The sequence below is a fragment of the Puma concolor genome, chromosome C1, assembly GCF_028749965.1.
Source record: "Puma concolor isolate L17-30 chromosome C1, mPumCon1.1.hap2, whole genome shotgun sequence".
NCBI classification, from domain to species: Eukaryota; Metazoa; Chordata; class Mammalia; order Carnivora; family Felidae; genus Puma; species Puma concolor.
In genome coordinates, this window is record NC_141674.1 from 171,357,748 (window position 1) to 171,375,894 (window position 18,147).

The window sequence follows — 18,147 nt, forward strand, 5'->3', positions numbered from 1 at the left end:
AAATAATATTTCCATGGGTCCTTCATCATACCTTCTTTGATACAAAGAGCATGAACTCTCTGAAATGGCCTAATCTGGTTACAATCCCAGCTCCTCTTCTAACAAAGTGCAAGATCTTTGGAAAGTTTAAAATACTTAAGCTTCAATTTCCTCATCCACAAAAAAGGGTTAATAGTTACGAGCAATTCATGAGATCTTGTTTTTTAAAGGAGGTTTTATATATATATATATATATATATATATATATATATATATATATACACACATATATATATACACACATATATATATACACACATATATATACACATATACATGAGGTTATATATATATATATATATATATATATACACACACATACATATATATTACTGCCTGATACATGGGAAGTCTGCATAAAATGTTTTTAATTTTAAACTGTACATTAATCTTTAGAATTATAATTGATTAGGTTCAGAAGGACAACCTTTGGAAAAGTGCTTACCTTGAGGATTTTCACTGTATCACAATTCCTAAATGCTGAACTGAATGAATCACGATTTTTGCATGTGTGATGCCCCGCCTGTCTCAAGATGATATAAAGTTCTCAAATCTACTGTTCTTTTGGGTATTCACTTTTTCCCCCACACAAGGAATAAAAATTAATAAATTTTATATACCTTTTCTCCTCTTAATCTGCTTGTTGTGAGTTTATTTCAGAGACTCAGCTCTGCAATCTAGTAGGGTAGACGTGTCTTTCTGCCACTACAGCACATATACACACACGTTTTGTTCCTATTTTACATCTCACGTTTTACTACAAGGTACCTCTTCTTATATATTTAGTATTCCTAATTACCAAATATTCCTAAATAATGTTGCGCTTATTTTGATTTCCTAATATCTCATGTCATCTATGAGTAATAATTTCCAAATAGATCAAAGAGAGACATAGCCATCTAAGGAGACTATATCAGAACCAGCTAGGACCTTTTACACACTGCAGACATACACCTGCATCTCCCCACACACTTCTTCCCGTTCCCATCAAATTCCAACCATTTTCAAAAACCCTCCCTAGCTCCAGTTCAGTTCACAAAAAGCCCTCTTTGCTGATGAAAGTGTATACCACAAATGGAGAGGAAGAGAAGATACATACTGAAGACCATCACCAAATAAAGGTCCTCATACTTCCCAAAGGGTAATAATTTGGGCAGACTTGAAAACTAAAGGATCAGTGCTATAAGGTGCCCAAACCTACCTTGTAAGGTTCAGCTCAAAAGCCATCTGTTCAGTGATGTTTTTCCTGGTGCCCCATACTCTCTCTGAAAAACCACAGACCTTACCTATACTTTCTTACAGCATGACTCACTTTCTATATGTATTGTTGTTGTTGTTGTTGTTGTTATTTAAGTTTATTCTATTTAGAGCTCACATGGCAGAGGCAGAGAGAGAGGAAGAAAAAGAGAATCCCAAGCAGGGTCTGCACTGAAAATGGAGCCTGATGTGGGGCTGGAACCCACAAACTGTGATATTATGACCTGGGCCGAAATGAAGAGTCATACGTTTAACCGACTGAGCCACCCAGGCACCCCATATGTATTGTAATTGTTATGGTCATGGTATCTTCCCTACAAGGCTTTTATGGATTGTAGATAATTAGTGGTTGATGAATGGATGTATGAATAAATGAATGAATATCAACTATCAACCTTCGAATTATGTCTAAACTGCTTAGACAACCTTGTGCTTCAGATCTTCGTCAATATTCTGTTGTAAAGATGTTTGCTAATGTGCAATGACTTTGGACAATTTTGACATTATGTTGCTAGAACCCAAGCTTGTCTTGGAGCTCTCAATTTGTTTCCTTGACTATGAAGCTCTTGTTCCATGGCCCTGGGTATCATGGCTGTTTTCCAAGATCCCAGGCATACCATATGACCTGAAGTTGCATTTTAGCATTTTAGCACTACAGTGTGAGCTCAGTAAATCTTCCCATTATGCAAATCTTTGGCTTTCCTAACATTTCAAGCTCCTAACTCTCATGCTTGGCACATTGGGTGTGCCCAGTAACTTTTGATTTTCTTCCTTTCTTTCTTATTTTAAACCATTTGAACCATGTTGGAACATATGTTTCAAATAAAAATTTAAAAACTTACATGACTTCCTTAATTCTATCATTTAGATTGTTTTTATTTCTCATACTGGAAGCAGTTAAAAACAGAGAATTTAGAGTTAACTTCAAATTACTTTTCAACTTCGGAGTTTCCCTTCTTGAAATATGATTTACAGGTACCCTAAACTCCATAATTGTTAAGCACATGTGACTTTTTAAGATCCAGCAACAATTATGGACCACTCTGCTGTGAAAATTGTAAGGAATCTCAGATATTTAGAACAGAGAGAAAAAACTTCAAAGGCATTCCAAAACAGCTCTCTGTTCTTTTCACATAACATCCAAAAAAGCTATCACCCACTGCTAATGACTGTGCATGCCAGCCAATTTTCATCTACCAGCAAATGCATTCACTTACAGTCCCTTTCAGCATAGTCCTAGTTAGTCTAATTTAGTGTGGTTTAACGGCTAAAGTTGAAATGACTTTTTTACTTAGAGGCTGTTTGCACTACAGAATTGTCATCATCTACTGATTCCATTCCATGGCAGGTACAAACATGAATTATGGGGGTAGTGTGGAAAGTTACTCTAGAGATCATCTAGGTCAGATGCTGTATTTTCCTCTGGGGAAAGAGAGGCCACAAAATGGAATAAAGCAGTGTCCTTTTCCTCTAATCCACGAATCTGAAGTTAATGTATTTTTAAATATAGTTTAAAATTTAAAATAAATAACCATCAGAAATTGATAGATTGTACTATCTACAAGAACATACAAAACACACACACACACACACACACACACACACACACACACACACACCAGAAATTCTTCAAGATCTTCTTAGGATACTAGCATTGTCAGACCTTATAATAAGCCTGTGAATAAAAGGTATCACTCAGTGACCATATACTCAAATGTGGAAGTGTCCCTGCCAAATATGTAGACTGATCCAGGGAAAATATACCACCCCCACAAAAAAGCATATGAAAAGATCATCAACTTAGCATTCACACACACACACACACACACACACACACACACACACACACACAGTGAATGAAAACTGCATTCAATGAAAAATGCATTCAAAACCATTAATAATGAAGAGAATGGAAAGAAAAAACACCTCTTTCCCCAGGCACCTGGGTAGCTCAGTAGGTTGAGTGTTGGACTTTTAATTTCGTCTCAGGTTAGGATCTCACTGTTTGCTTCATGAGTTTGAGTCCCACGTTGGGCTTGTTGCTGCCATCCCAGAACATGCTTGGGATTCTCTCTCTTTCCCTCTCTCTCTGCCCCTCCTCTGCTTACATGCTCACTCTCTCTCGCTCTCAAAATAAATAAATAAACTTAAAAAAAAACACCTCCTTTCCTTCATTACCTCTACCCCTTCAGCAGAAGGGGGTCTCTAAGTTTTAAATATTGCCAACAGCAATTCAAGTTGGAAAAAAAAAAAGTGTACCTGTCCCATTTTTATCCCATTCAGGTTTGTTTTCCACATTCACTTAGGGGCACTCAACACTCACTCTTTGAAATTTTCATCTTTACTCTATTACTAAGCAGAATCATAAAGCACAAATATTCATAAAATCTATTGTGAAAAAGACCTGGGTTTGAATACTGGTTTTGCCATTTATAAGCAACTTGATCTTGGATAATTTTCTTATCTCTATGCTTCAGTTTCCATATGTATAAAATAGACTTGAGAATAATAACTCCTTTATAGGATTGCCCTAATAAATGGAATCACAGTAGATATCGACAACTCTATAGTATATGTAGCATTTACATTTTTAAAAAATGTTTACACTTAAAGCCATTAAATCACACTAAAGTAAACCAGTATAGACAATCCATGTCAGCCATTTATAATACTAACTCCCAAATGAAACATGTTAACTAAAGTTATTTTTACCTCATAGGGTTGTTATCAAGATTGGCTAAGATAAAATAAATATGTAAATTTTTGAGCACAGTACCTGGCATATAGTAGGACCTCAATAAATACTGGCTTTTCACTATCATCCTTGTTACTATCATTGGCATTTCCTTTAATTACTGCTATGGCCAATTGCCTTCTCTTTTTCTCTCATGCATCAAAAGAAATAAAAGCATCCTCAAGCAAACATCATATCTTCAAAAGACCACGGAAATTTAGTAACCAGAGAAAATGATGAAATGGACAAAGGAAAAAACATGGAAAAAATGGGGACATAAAGTGCCATATCGAGGCAGAAAGTTTTCAGTTGGAGAAACAAACTAGGAAATCTAGTTTGTGGATATCTAGTGGATTTCAGGACTGGCCAGTTTATGACTTCACCTCAGTTTGTGTGCCTCTGTTAACCTAGGGGCCAAAGATAGAGCATTTACCCACACAAGTGAATTTATTGGGTCATGGCAGGAAACAATATACCAATGACATCAAGCTAGCTCTCAAAAAATTATTTTAATAAAATAAACGCTACTAGGGAAATGAAAATCCCCGGCAGTTTAATTAAATCAAGAACTGGTTAGATCAATTCAGGCTCATTCCTTTTAATGCTCTTGTTTTCTTCTTCAAATTTCCAAGGAGCCATGCTCTGGAAATTATAATTTATTCATCAGAGAGATTTACATTAATGTTACATATGTGAACTGATAGCTTTTCATTATATATAAAAAAGTACAAAACACACAAAAAATTGCTTACATTTGTAAAAAGTTATGTATCTTAACTATAAAAGAGGGAAACATATCTGCAGCTGGCACTGTTTCATGTACCAGTTTCTGGAAATAATAGAGAATGTAAAAAATATACGAATTACCATATGCGAGTGCTTTTTCTCTGACAAATTTAATTTACAGATAACTTATGCCTGTATTCTGTAAATCCCATTGAAGCTAATAAAAGTTGGGTCCCTAATCACATTTAAGTGACCTTATATGTTACAAAATGTTATAAAAATATGTACTTGAAAGATGTTTTTCTCTCTATAAAAAAATATTTTAAGCATATAGAAATACATTAGCATATGTACAGAAATATATATACATGCAAGGGCATAAATACACACTCACCCCAAATATATTTTGGTTATTAACTGGCACGATCAGAGAATAATGTACCTTACTCAATTGTTTAAGTAACTGAGGCTTTATTCTTTAAACCTTTTAAAAATGTTTAACCATTTTTTCATTAAAATCATTCTGAAATGTATTGTGTACTCCTGACCTTACAAAAGGAATTGCCAATCAGAGGGGATTTTGCTCTTCTTTCAAGCAATGAGCAGGGACCGAGGCCATGTGTCAGTGTGAACTCAGCGTACAGTCTATCCTCTGGTTGCTTAAACTCTTGATGGTACGAAGAACATGGAAAGAGATCAAGAATAACCTAAGAATGCTGAGAGTTGTGCAGTGCTGCTGTCACCACTGAAGCTCAAAGCTGCCTTTCTTTTTTTACCACATGCAGAATATTTACTCTCTCCTGACCTCTCATTGCTTTATCTTCCTTACTACTTCTCTATACTGCTTTCCTTCCATTATTTCTCCTTTCTCTCATTCACCACTCAGTGCCAACTGTGGGCTAGAACCTCTGCTGGGCACTAATTACATAGCAGTAAATAAGACAGACACATTCAGCTCTTACAAAGATTAAATTCCTGCCTCTTTTGCATATGTTCTTGGGGCTTTTTCTTAATGATTCTCTAGTTTGACTTCTAGCAACTGTGATTCTAACAATGTAATCACTTCTATCTGAGAATGTATTTATGATTTGTGTTGGGCAAAGTAAAATTTAGTCTCCACTAGGCTCAAGCCAAAATTCTCACACATTTCTCTACTGATAAAGGAAAAATTCAACTATAAAGCACCAATATTATCAAACAAACACAACCTAGGAATACATGATTTTGAGATACTTATTTTTTAAAAAACAGTATTTATAGCAAATAGCTAGCATGAAAACTTTAGGAGGATGCTGTCGATCATCTTGAGATAATGTGGAATAATACTGATACAATGGGAAAAAAGCCAGACAAGATCATAAATCAAGTGTGAAAAGTCCTCCTTATATCAAAGACTTTGGACCTAATCCCCAGTCAGAGACAAGCTTCCTAAGAAAAGCTTTCAACAGTTAAAAATAAGAATATTTTTATTCACTTGTGTAGTCAACCAAATTTTACTAGTGCCTACCTTGAATATTATACAACAGGTGTAAGATAAGAACTGTTAAGAGTAAAGAAGCAGTATAAAAGAATAGAGTGATGGGGTGGTATTTTATATCTGGTACTAATTTAATCTTCACAATGGCACTTTGAAGCAAATAAAGAGAGTTCATTTGAGTCTTATACTAAAATGAGAAAACTGAGGCTCAGAGAGAATAACAGGAAGTAGCAGATCCAGGACTAAGTCTTAGAATTCCCAACTCAGTTTTGTACTCATTTTATTACTCCATCCAACTCTGATCTGGAGAAATTATGCCTGTTTGAAGAGCTTTTCCTAACAAAGCAAAATGTGGAGGAAGCCAGAACTGAAGTATAGGCAACCACTTTTTTAAAACACTAGAAAGAAAAAAACAGTATCATAAATTTACACTAATTAAAATGATGCTAAGTGTTCTCACTGCACAAACAACTGTGCCAGCCCATTTTTCTATTTATTAATAATGTTAATGGTGGTCTCAGACAGTATTTTCACTGTCCTAAAATCCTCTATTCTCTGCCTATTCATCCCTCCTTCCCTCTCTCTCAACCCCTAGCAACCACTGATCTTTTTACTATTTCCATAGTTTTGCCTTTTCTAGATTGTCATATAGTTGGAATCATACAGTATATAGCCTTTCAGATGGCTTTCTTTCATTTAGTAAAATGCCTATAAGATTTCTCCATGTCTCTTCGTGACTTGATAGTTCATATCCTTTTAGGGATGAATAATATTCCACTGTCTAGATGTACCACAGTTTATCCACACAAGGATTGTTCCACAATATAATATTTATGAACTTTAAATCAGTAATTAAATACATTTTTCCTGTAACTAATTTTCTGCATCTTAGTAATATTATGACCCAAAGTCTAAGAATCTCAATATCTAAAAATATTCATTAAAAAACAAATAATTATGAAACTAACCTATTTCTCATCCCCATGAATCCTATAGCACTCACAGCACACACACACACACACACACACACACACACACACACACACACACTACTATGCACATTTTATCCCATGTCCATTAACCTCTAGATATAAGAAGCAAATCCACTCTAATTTAATTGTGTTATATGAAAGAAGAGAATATTTATGCTGCATTGTATTCAACGAGAAAAAAAGCCACCTGCTGGCATTTTGATAGCCTCAAATAACACTGGTTACCATAAGAAAAGGGTTGTAGAAGACATACTTTTATTTTCTTTCTGGCAAGGAAAAGCAGGAACAATTCGAGAATCTTCCCACTCACATACTGCTCTATATAAGGAAGAAAAAGTACACTACACAAAGCAAAAATTTTGCTTTGTTACTATTAAAGAATATGTAAGAAATAATGGCCTAGTCCCTACAGAGTTCAAATAATATGTAAAATACGAACAATCCATTACAATTCATAGTTAATTTTCAAAATCACAGACAAGTACAAGCTGAAGAAAAGCATAAGCATGAAATCATACTCAAGATTCACTCAGGACTGCCAAGGAGCACTTCAGAGAGCCCATGGTAACTGAGCTATCTCCTGGCAAGGAAACCTCTGGCAAGGACACCAAGTCAGTGATGATGGGGAAAGAACGGCTTGTATGCCAGCCCAACCTCTCACTATATCTGTTTGATACATGAGTAGGAGTTCAGAGTCATGGTGATGGCTGGGCTGGCTCCACTAAAGCTCTCTTCTCCATCCTGATCTGTCCACCTGCACCACACCACACAAATAATCCAGAACTTCCAAGATTTTTTATGTTTTCTCTAGGCTGCTGGGATCACAGAAACTGGAAGAATTTCCCACTTCTGTGAACTTTGAGTAGTCATCCAAAACTAAAGTTATAAAACTAAATTTTATATTTGATTTTACAGAGAAAGGCTCTCATGTTAGAAAGGCACTGTCAGAGGAGAACTTACAAAAAAAACTTTAAAAAAAACTTCTTTTTAAAGAGATTTAAAAGAAAAAAATAGAAGATGAACCTCTATCTGGAGCAACTTATGAACAGTTCTACCTATGACTGAAGATTGTATTTATTAGAAAACTTACAGGGGTTTCTTTGAACAGAGAAAATCTAAGAAATTCTGGAGAGAGACACTGTTGAGAGTGGGGAGAGAGTTGTAACAAGTCGTTTAGTTATTGTGAAGCCACTTGAGTTTGTAAATCCATTAAATACTTCTGGATGCTTTGCGAGGGTACTCAAATTCCTTTTTAATCAAATAGTAAAGATACTTATAAAAGTGAGCACTCTTATTTTCCACTGCTATGACTTCCTTCTAGTCATAGTCAGTTATTAAAGAAACAACAAATTTCCACTCAGTTCAAATGATGCACTATGTTCAGAACAACAAGGTAGGATATGGAGCAAAAGGAGCCAATTATTTTTAAAGCCAAATGTCAGAAAAGTTTAGTGATAAAGAAACACCATATTCAGAATCATTCTTCACATTCAGAGTATAACAAGTTTTCACTTGTAAAAATGATACTTAAAAGGAAAATGATGTAAAGACCAAACCTTATTATTACCTCCAAAAATATCAAGGTCTTCTCCACTTCTCTACTTTGTTATTGTCTTTTGAGTCTGTCATACAAGTAGAGGAAGTGTCAAGAACTGAAATGGCAAACTGGATATGAAGGAAAAGCTATTTCCTTTCATATCCTAGCCTTTTATAAAAGGTTAATTTATTTTGTGGGAGCTATAAAAAGCTAAGTCCATTCTCCTGTACCCAATTTTGTGAACCATGTAAATGCTAGCTCTTCAACACCCCAAGCAATATCTCTCAGTAGGGCCTTTTTTGGCCACCCTATGTAAAGCAGACCCACCAGCTTATTTCCTATTCCACAGGGATTCCCTATTCCGTTCTTTATTTCCTTCAAGTCACTTACCATTTTATGGAATTATTCTGGTTACTTATTTGCTATCTTTTTAATACCTGTCTTCACCAGCCAGAAAGCCAGCACCATTTTACATGGACCCTTCTTCCTTCTTCACCTGTGTACTCCTCCTGCTAAGCACAACCACAGATACATGGCGAGCACTCAGAAAATGTGTTGACTGAATGTTTAACGAAAGAGTGAGACTGTAAAACTACTAAACAAAAGTAGTAGGTGTGTATATTTTTTCTACCTCTTATTTTTATTTCATTTTTCTTAGAGAATTATCTTGGGTTGCTAAATTTGGCATGAGCTGATTTTCTTTGTTTATTTGGATAAATTTAAGAGAATGATAAAGAATAAATGGTGATAGCAAGAGGATGGGATAATGCCTTTGGTCCATAAAGATTTCACGAATAATAATTTAACAGGAATTTGGCTTCATCAAATATTTCAAATTTAGCCTAAAGTTTATTCATAAATCATAGTAGAGTGACTACTTTTTCATTTAGCTAAAAATACTGCAAAATGCATATATCTAAGAATGCTTACACCTTTCTTTTCCAAATATACATGATACAGAATTGGAATTTGAGTAACCAAAGTATATTTTGATTAAAAAATTTAAAGCAGTGTCTCAAAAACTCTTAATTGCTTATATGATACATCAAGAAGCTGTGTTAATATGTAACAAATCACAGGAATTACAAGTTTTTTTTAGGTTGAAAAATAGATCCTTTTCAGTTTAGAAAACATTTCCTTCATTCTTTTGTCAGTATAATGTTTGGAAACAGCATCACTTGAATTACTTAATGAACATTAACCTTAAAACCTGTTTTAAGTAATTAAAAAAATAATTTTTATCCTCATTAAACACAAATACATATATTCTGGCTTCATGTTTACTGATTGGTGTTATCCAACAGACAAACACAAAAGCTATTCCTAACTATTTCCCAAATAAAGATTATTACATCCTTTCTAAAAAATAAATTTGTAGAATCAAAATTTTTTTCAATGACCCTAATAAAATTTTGCCATATGCATTTTTGGTAGTGAGATCACATTTATTCACTAAATGAACGGTTCACTTTTGTGTCTCCAGTGTCTAGAACAATGCCTAGAAAAAGTAGATGTTAAAAATAATATGCATAAATAAATTAAAGTAACATAAATATCTAATGTACTAAACATAATATGATAAGGTTTATGGTTATCTAGAGTAAAAATTTTAAGGTGTTGCACAAACCTAATTTCTTTTGTATCCTGCCAATTCTTTCTTCCCATGGTCTTAAAATGTGTTGTCACTGTTTAATTCATAGTATCTTTAAATCAGTATCTTTCTGTTTGTCCCACAACCTCTGACTTGACTTATCTCCTCAGGGATACCTCAACCTCTTAGTTTTTATAGCTGTCACAATTTCATCTTCCTCCCTTCTATCTAAAGAAATCAGTTTTATCTTCTTTAGACCGCATTTTCTTCTCAACAGTTATCTTCCTAGGAACGTAAAAGGCTCCCCATTTCTTTGCAGATAAAATGCAAATCCTTCAGATTAAGATAGAAAAATTCTAGGTTAGAGTTCTTATTCCCATTCTCTCCTAAGTAAAGTGTTTGGCATTGATGAATTCATGCCATTTCTGTGGACCTCAGTTCTCATAGAGTACTGAGACAAATTAAGGAGCAGGTCAGTACTACAACAATGAAAGCACAGAAGTGGAAATCTACCAGGTGTGTTGGCAAAATAATCAGTGAACCATCTTGATTGATGTGAGAAGTGAGGATGAAAATATAACAAAATGGGAAGTTGGAAACTTGGAAAAATGACAAAGAAAAAGATTTAAAATACTAGACAGAGAGTTATATACTTTGTTTTATCAAATAGTAGGAAGTCACTGAATATTTTTGATGAAGAGTTAAGTGTTATTAATATTCATCACTCAAGTTTCAGGAAGGGACTCTTGAATAAAGCGTCCAAAAAGTACACACAATTAGATCATGGCACAGGAGGCAAAATGTTTGGTTAGAGTTGTAAATCAACTCAATTTATGAGTTGTAAATCAATCAATTAATTTTTAAATTTAGTTTTGGTATATAAATAAATTTATGTACTGTGATTTATTTATTATTTATTTACAGTTGTAAGTCTAACTTCTTTTTTTTTGGCATACATGTGATCGAGTTTATTGTAGAGAAAGGTAAAAGAAAATGGAGTTGGAGAGGAAAAAAAAAAAGTGGAGAGTCAACTGGATAAAGGCACTGGGCTTTCTATGCACAGGTTTCAGTAGCCCTGCCATGGATCCACCAAATTCTTTAGAATCAAGAAACTGATCTTGCCATTCATTTCCATGTTGTATGTCTTCCAGAAGGTTATATAGCTTTTCCTCTGTCATAAATCCCAGTACTATTATTCCTCCTAACTAGTTCCTTCTTTCTGCTCATGGGAATCCTTATTCTTGAATTATAATGAACAGAAAGAAATACCCATACCACCAGTAGGGCATAGATATGGTTTTGGTGAATAGAACCTCAAAAAACTGACTCGGTGCTGGCCAAAAAGGACCAAAGAAGAAGAGTTCTTAGGGTTTGTCTACTGAGCTATTAGGCTTACCAGGGTTAAAGGGCTGCTAGAGATTAAACTGTGTACACACCTCACATCTTGGGAGGGAGAGGTGAAGAAAAAGAAAGGGAGAAAGGAAAAGTGGAGGATGGAGGGAGGATAGAAAGAAAATTACCAGTATCAAGAAAGAAACAGAGGATGTCACTACAGATTCTACAAACATTAAAAGGTTAATTGGGGGATGGCAGAATAATAGCAGTGATATTATGAACAACTTTGTGCCTGTAAATTTGCAACCTAAGTGAAAAAGGGAAAAAACTAAAAACAAATTAATTGCATAGCCTATATTAATCAAATAAATTGAATTTGTAAATCAAAACCACCCCCAAAAGATAACCCTGGATCCAGATGACTTTAATGGTGAATTCTATCAAACATTAAAGGACAAAATAGTAACTACCATCCAAAAACTATTTCAGAGAAAAAACTTATCAGTTTATTAAGCCAAAATTACCTTGATTCCAAAAACCCGGCAAAGATAATACAAGAAAAGAGAACAGTAAGCTGATATCTCTCATGAATATAGATAAGAAATTCTTTTTAAATATTATCAAATCAAATTGAGCATTATGTAAAAAAGATAATATACAGTAACCAAGAGGTGTTTATACCAGGAATGAAAGGTCGATTTAATATCCGAAAATCAATCAACATAATTCCTCACATTAATTTAATAAAGGGAGAAAAGCATATAATTATTTTAGTAGGTACAGTGAAAGCATTTGACAAAATTGACCACCATTTCATGATTAAAAACTCCCAGAAAACTGGAAATAAAAAGGAATGTTGTTAACCCAATTAAGAGCTTCTATGAGAAACTCCAGCTAACATCAAACTCGGTAATAAGAGGCTCAATGCATCCTAGATAAGATCAGGAAAAAGGATCTGTGCTCTCACTATTTTACTTAACATTGTACTTTAAGCCCAAAGCAATGCAATAAGGTAAGAAAAACAATAAAAAGTATACAGAACAGACAAGAAGTAAAAATATTTTTCTTATAAATAACATGATAGTGTATGTAGAAAATCCCAAGGAATCCATAAGAAGGCTATGAAAACTAACAAGTGAATTCGGTAGGGTTGCAATAACTGAGGTCATTATTAAAAAATCAAGTGTTTTCAATCTTTTAGGAATAAAAAATGTGAAATGAAATTTAGAAAAAACTGCATTCACAAAAGCACAAAAAATATATGGGAAAAATTTTTAATGAAAAGAGTTGTAAGATTTTACACTGAAAATTACAAAACACTGCTGAAAGAAATTAAACTAGACCTAAATAAATGGAGAGATACACCATTCCTCTCAAGACTGTTAAGATGCCAGTCCTCTCCAAATTGATCTCTAGATTCAATGCAGTCCTAATAATAAACATAACTGGGACTTTTAAAGCAAATTAACTATATATACTTAACACTTATATCAAAATTTGAAGAGCTAGAATAGCTAAGGCAATCTTGAAAAAAAGAAAATAAAATTGTAGTACTTATACGACTTGCATTCAAATTTTAATATAAAGCTACAGTAATCAAGACTGTGAGGTATTGGCATAAGGACAGACGTATAGATCAGTGGAACAGAATAGAAACTCTAGAAACAAACTCATAATTCAATTGACTTTGGCAAAGTTGCCAAGATAATTTAATAGGAAAATGATAGTCACTTTAATTTAATAGGAAAATGATAGTCCTTTCAGGAAAAGGTGATGGAAAAAACTGACTGACTACATGAGGGTTAAATGAATATTAACCATTACTTCACATCACACACAAAAAAATCAGCTTGGGATTATTGTTCCTAAATATAGGAGCTAAAACTATTAAACTTCTATTTAAAAAATAAGAGAAAATTTTTGATATTGGGTAAGCCTCAAAGCACAAACTGTAAAAGAAAATAATTGGTAGAATAGATTTCATTAAGATCAAAAGTTTCTGCTCTTTAAAAGTCAGTTCTGAATTTAAAACTTCAGGAAAAATAAGAAAATCAAAATTAGACAAAATATTTAAACAGGCACTACACAAAATAAAACATATGAATGGCTAACATAAAAAGATTCTGAATGATCACTAGTCATTAGGAAAGTGCAAATTAAAGCCACAATGATTCTACTACATACCCACCAGAATGGTTAAAATTAAAAAGATCGAAAATGACAAGTGTAGCAAAAATGTGAAGCAAGTGGAACTCTCATACCTTGATGCTGGAAATAAAAAATAATACAGCCACTTTGGAAAGCTGTACGTCAGTAGCTTATAAAGTTGAACAAATAATTAACCAAGTGACCTAGTAATTTCACTACGAAGAAGTAATGAATGAAGACATGTGTCCACACAAAACCTATATGTAAATGTCATAGAAGCATTATTCATAATAGCTAAAATGTGGAAACAATCTAAATGATCAGAGAAGTTTATTATATCCATTTCATGATATACTACACACCAATGAAAAAGAATCAAATATGAATACACATAACAACATGTTTGAATTTAAAAAACATTTGCTAAGTAAAAGAAGTCAAACCAGGAGACTATGTACTACATAATTCCACTTATATAAGGTTCTAGAAAATACAAAACTCTAAAGACAGAAACCAGATCTGATTTTGCCTGGGCGGTCTGCTGGCCCTGTTCAAGTATAACAAGACACAAGAAAAACAAGGAAATTTTTTAAGGTGAGAGAATTATCATACATCTTGATGTCATTTCATAATTGAAGACAGTTACAAAAATTTAACAAACTACACACTTAAAATTGATGAATTTTATCATCAGGAAAAAAAAAGATAGAGAGAGAAGGAGAGAAAAAATCTATACTAAGGCTAACATCACAATACTGTGTCATAGGTCCTAATCATGGCCTCTCTTCTCCATAAGGAAGTGCCATTTATACATATTCGAAATAAAAACGCAGGTACCTCCCTCTGTTCTCTACACAAGTTAAACAGGTCACCCAAGACCCTTCCCTGACCTCACCCACTTACACCTTTTTTTTCCAAAGATTCTGAATCTGTGGAGTGTGTCGTGGTAATCAATTTCTCAATATGAAATTTTCAATGTTCAGTTTAACTCAATTCTCCAAAATATTAATTGAACAGTTACTCTCTGTTGGGGGTTATTATAGGAATAGCTATTTAACAATTAACAAGAAGATAGTCCTTCCTCCTAGGGACTTAAGAGTTTAGCAAGAGAGAAAAATTAGAAATTTCAACAGAGACATGATAAGTGTGGCGATCTTGGTAAATACACGGTGCTGTAAAAGTCACAATGGAGGTGCTCTAACCCAGTCTTGCAGTCCAGAAAGCCTTCAGACAGTGGAGTCATGTTAAGTGAGACCTTAAGGATGAGTAGTTGACTTGGTGAAGGGAGCATGGCTGCAAGAGACAGTACACACTGTCCACAGAGCTGCAAGTAGGAAATATAAATGGATATATTCACAGCCTGAAGAGAGTCTCTATTGTCTTAGAAAGCACTTAAAATAAAAAGTTTTGCACATGGAACATTAAGCTCAATCCAGGGGGAGATGACATTTGACTTCACATTTTTACAGAGATACTATGACTATTTTGATATAGCGATTTGTTTTTCATGAATTACTTTGTCTGATTTCTAAGTGATTTTTGTTCTTGAGTGCTGCATGTAGGTGGAATAACATTTCAGTTAAAATTATATACACTTATCTAAAAAACAGAAGGTAGGCAAATGACAATCTTCACAATTTAGTGAACTAAATTTTCTAAGTGGTTCCATGGAAATCAACTTGCTTTACAGACCAGTACATTTAGATTCAGAGCAAAAATATTCTCTTAAATCACCAACTATAACACATAGTCACATGGTTTAGAAAAATTTATAAAAATTATAATGGAGAAATACGTGTCAATAATTATTCATTGAGTAAAGGAGATGACATGCCACAAGACAGGAAGATGAAAAAAACATGAGCAAGAAACTTATGCGTAAAGAAATGACCTCATCTAGTACCACCACCATTAGAAGTCCCCAGAACTCTTACAATACACAGTACAATTATTGGCTGTTATCACAGGAAGCCCAATTGAAATAAAACCAAACAAAGCATTCCCTTTAATCTGAATCGTGACTTTTCAAATCTGAGCTAAAATGAGACTAGCCTTCGAGTGTAGGATGGAAAGTTAAGGTGAAAGTCTCCAAAGTGTTTTTTCTCCAAGATATGCCAACCCAATTCTTCATACATATTAAGATGTTATGTACTGCTCACTACTAGGTTGAACTGTACTCTGAGAAAAGAATTTTTTAGGTTGGCATTTGGTTCTTTTTTAAGAACACTTTTTTTGTTGAATTTTTTTTTTCAACAGGAAAGAAATTATCACACTTCAGTGTTCCAGCTCTTTAGTGAATATCAATAAGAAAGTCAATGGCTCAGCAATGTGATTGCAAAAGGAGTTTCATGAGACACTCTTCTTCTCAAACTTTCTTATCTTAAAATCTATTTAGGAACTAAGAAAGACTTCTTTAATATAAAAACCTACCATTAGTGTTCCGATGTATAAGCTTCCTCAATACAAGCAATTGATCAATGGTACCTATTTTTGTAAAGTGAATAATAAGCATATAGATATATATTTACTTGGGTCTAGGTACTTTACTATCACGAAAATTTTATTCTTTCACTTTGGTTAGGATAGGCTCTTTTCTGAATGGATGGAAATCTCTTTGTAAACATTTTTATCAAAGAAAAGGACCAATAGGAATGCTCCACATAATGTACACAGCAAGGCAACCTATTCAGTTCTCTAAACAACAAGGGAGTAAATTTGCTGAAGGAGCCAAATACTGCCCTAGATGTGGTTGAGCACAAACCCTAGGGTCTAAGAAAATGCACTAGAATTGAATTTTAATTCCATTCATAAATAGCCATGTGATCTTAAGCAAGTTACTTAACTCTCTGAATCTTGGCCTTTTTATTTGTAAAATGTACATCCCTCTTTTTCAAGGATCTTGTGAAAATTCCACGAGATTATTTTGAAGCACAAAGTAGTTTCTTAATTAGGTTAATTCTCTTGGTGACATAGAAAGGACATATAAAGTTACTGTTTTTCCTCAGTAAGATAGAAAAAGGAAATTAAAGAAGATGAGAAAAATTGTATATATATATATATATATATATATATATATATATATACCCACATATATATACACACACACACACACACACACGTATGTGTGTATATATATATATATATATATATATATATATATATATATATATGGCATAATAAGATTCCTTGGTTTGTTCTTTATTTTAAAAAATGAAAGAGGAGGACCAGGAACTCTCAATTACCTAAAGTGATGCTATCACATCTTATTTACATAAAGACAACATGAAGTACCAAGAGAAAAATGAAAGACAGTGATGTAGACAACTGGGTTCAGGCATATAGAAATAAAGACTCTCTCATAAACTGGAACATAAATACCTGCATAATTTCTCCCATGTCCAACTGGAAATGGACAATCTCTGAGGGAGGAGTCAGTAAATGTCAAGATGAGACCCCAGAAAAAATACCAAGATTGGTGTTGTTTTGGAGAGCAGCAACAAATGCAAATGGAGGCCTTCAGGTGACAGAACATTAATTAGCACCACTGATCAAAGCAAGACAGGGAAGGAGAAGTGAACTAACACTAAATGAGTCTCCATCCTTCTTCGGCCCCACCCCACTCTCAAATAGATCTGATGTTTTATAAAGAGTATTTCACTGAGAACAAATATATAAACTGAGATGGGATTTGTAATCCAAGCAACTCCAAAGGGCTGGAAATTGGGGTCAGACTACATTGTTTTATCATTTCCATTATTACTTTGATATTTTGTACAACTAACACTTCCTAGGAAAGCTACAGTTACATTTCTTGTCACTAAACTTATTTTACAACCTTTAGAAAAAAAAAAATACTGGCTATTCACTCTTACTTCCATCCTTATACAAGTACCATAAAATGCTTTTCAAACACACTAGATCTTTTCCTCAACTCTCTTGCCTTTAATGAAGTTGAGGTACAATTCCATTTTATTTAACTTACTAAAAGTGTTTTATGAGCTTCCTCAGGCTATATATTTAGAAAAGAGTATTATGAATGGAGGCAGGGCTTTTTTTTTTAAATCCTTAAATGTTTGCTTCCTAAAATGCTATATAATAATATTTCTGTTAATTCAATTTTACCCTTCAGATAATACAGTAAAAATATTAAAGAGGTAGGATGCTCTGCCTCCTGGTGCATTTAAGGTTGCAGGAGAAAAGAACAATTTCTTATTTTGTCATCCAAATAACACAGTAAAAGTTAAATTTCATCCATGAGATCAAAAGAAACATCATACTAATACTGAAAGGGCTACTCTAATATTGTGGAAA

The 18,147-nt window shown here is 33.7% G+C and overlaps 1 protein-coding gene across 5 annotated transcripts in view; it reads right to left on the bottom strand.

The window, feature by feature from the left end:
• Window positions 1-18,147, bottom strand: part of PDE1A (phosphodiesterase 1A) — a 349,550-nt gene that overhangs the window by 286,317 nt on the left and 45,086 nt on the right. The window lies entirely within an intron of this gene.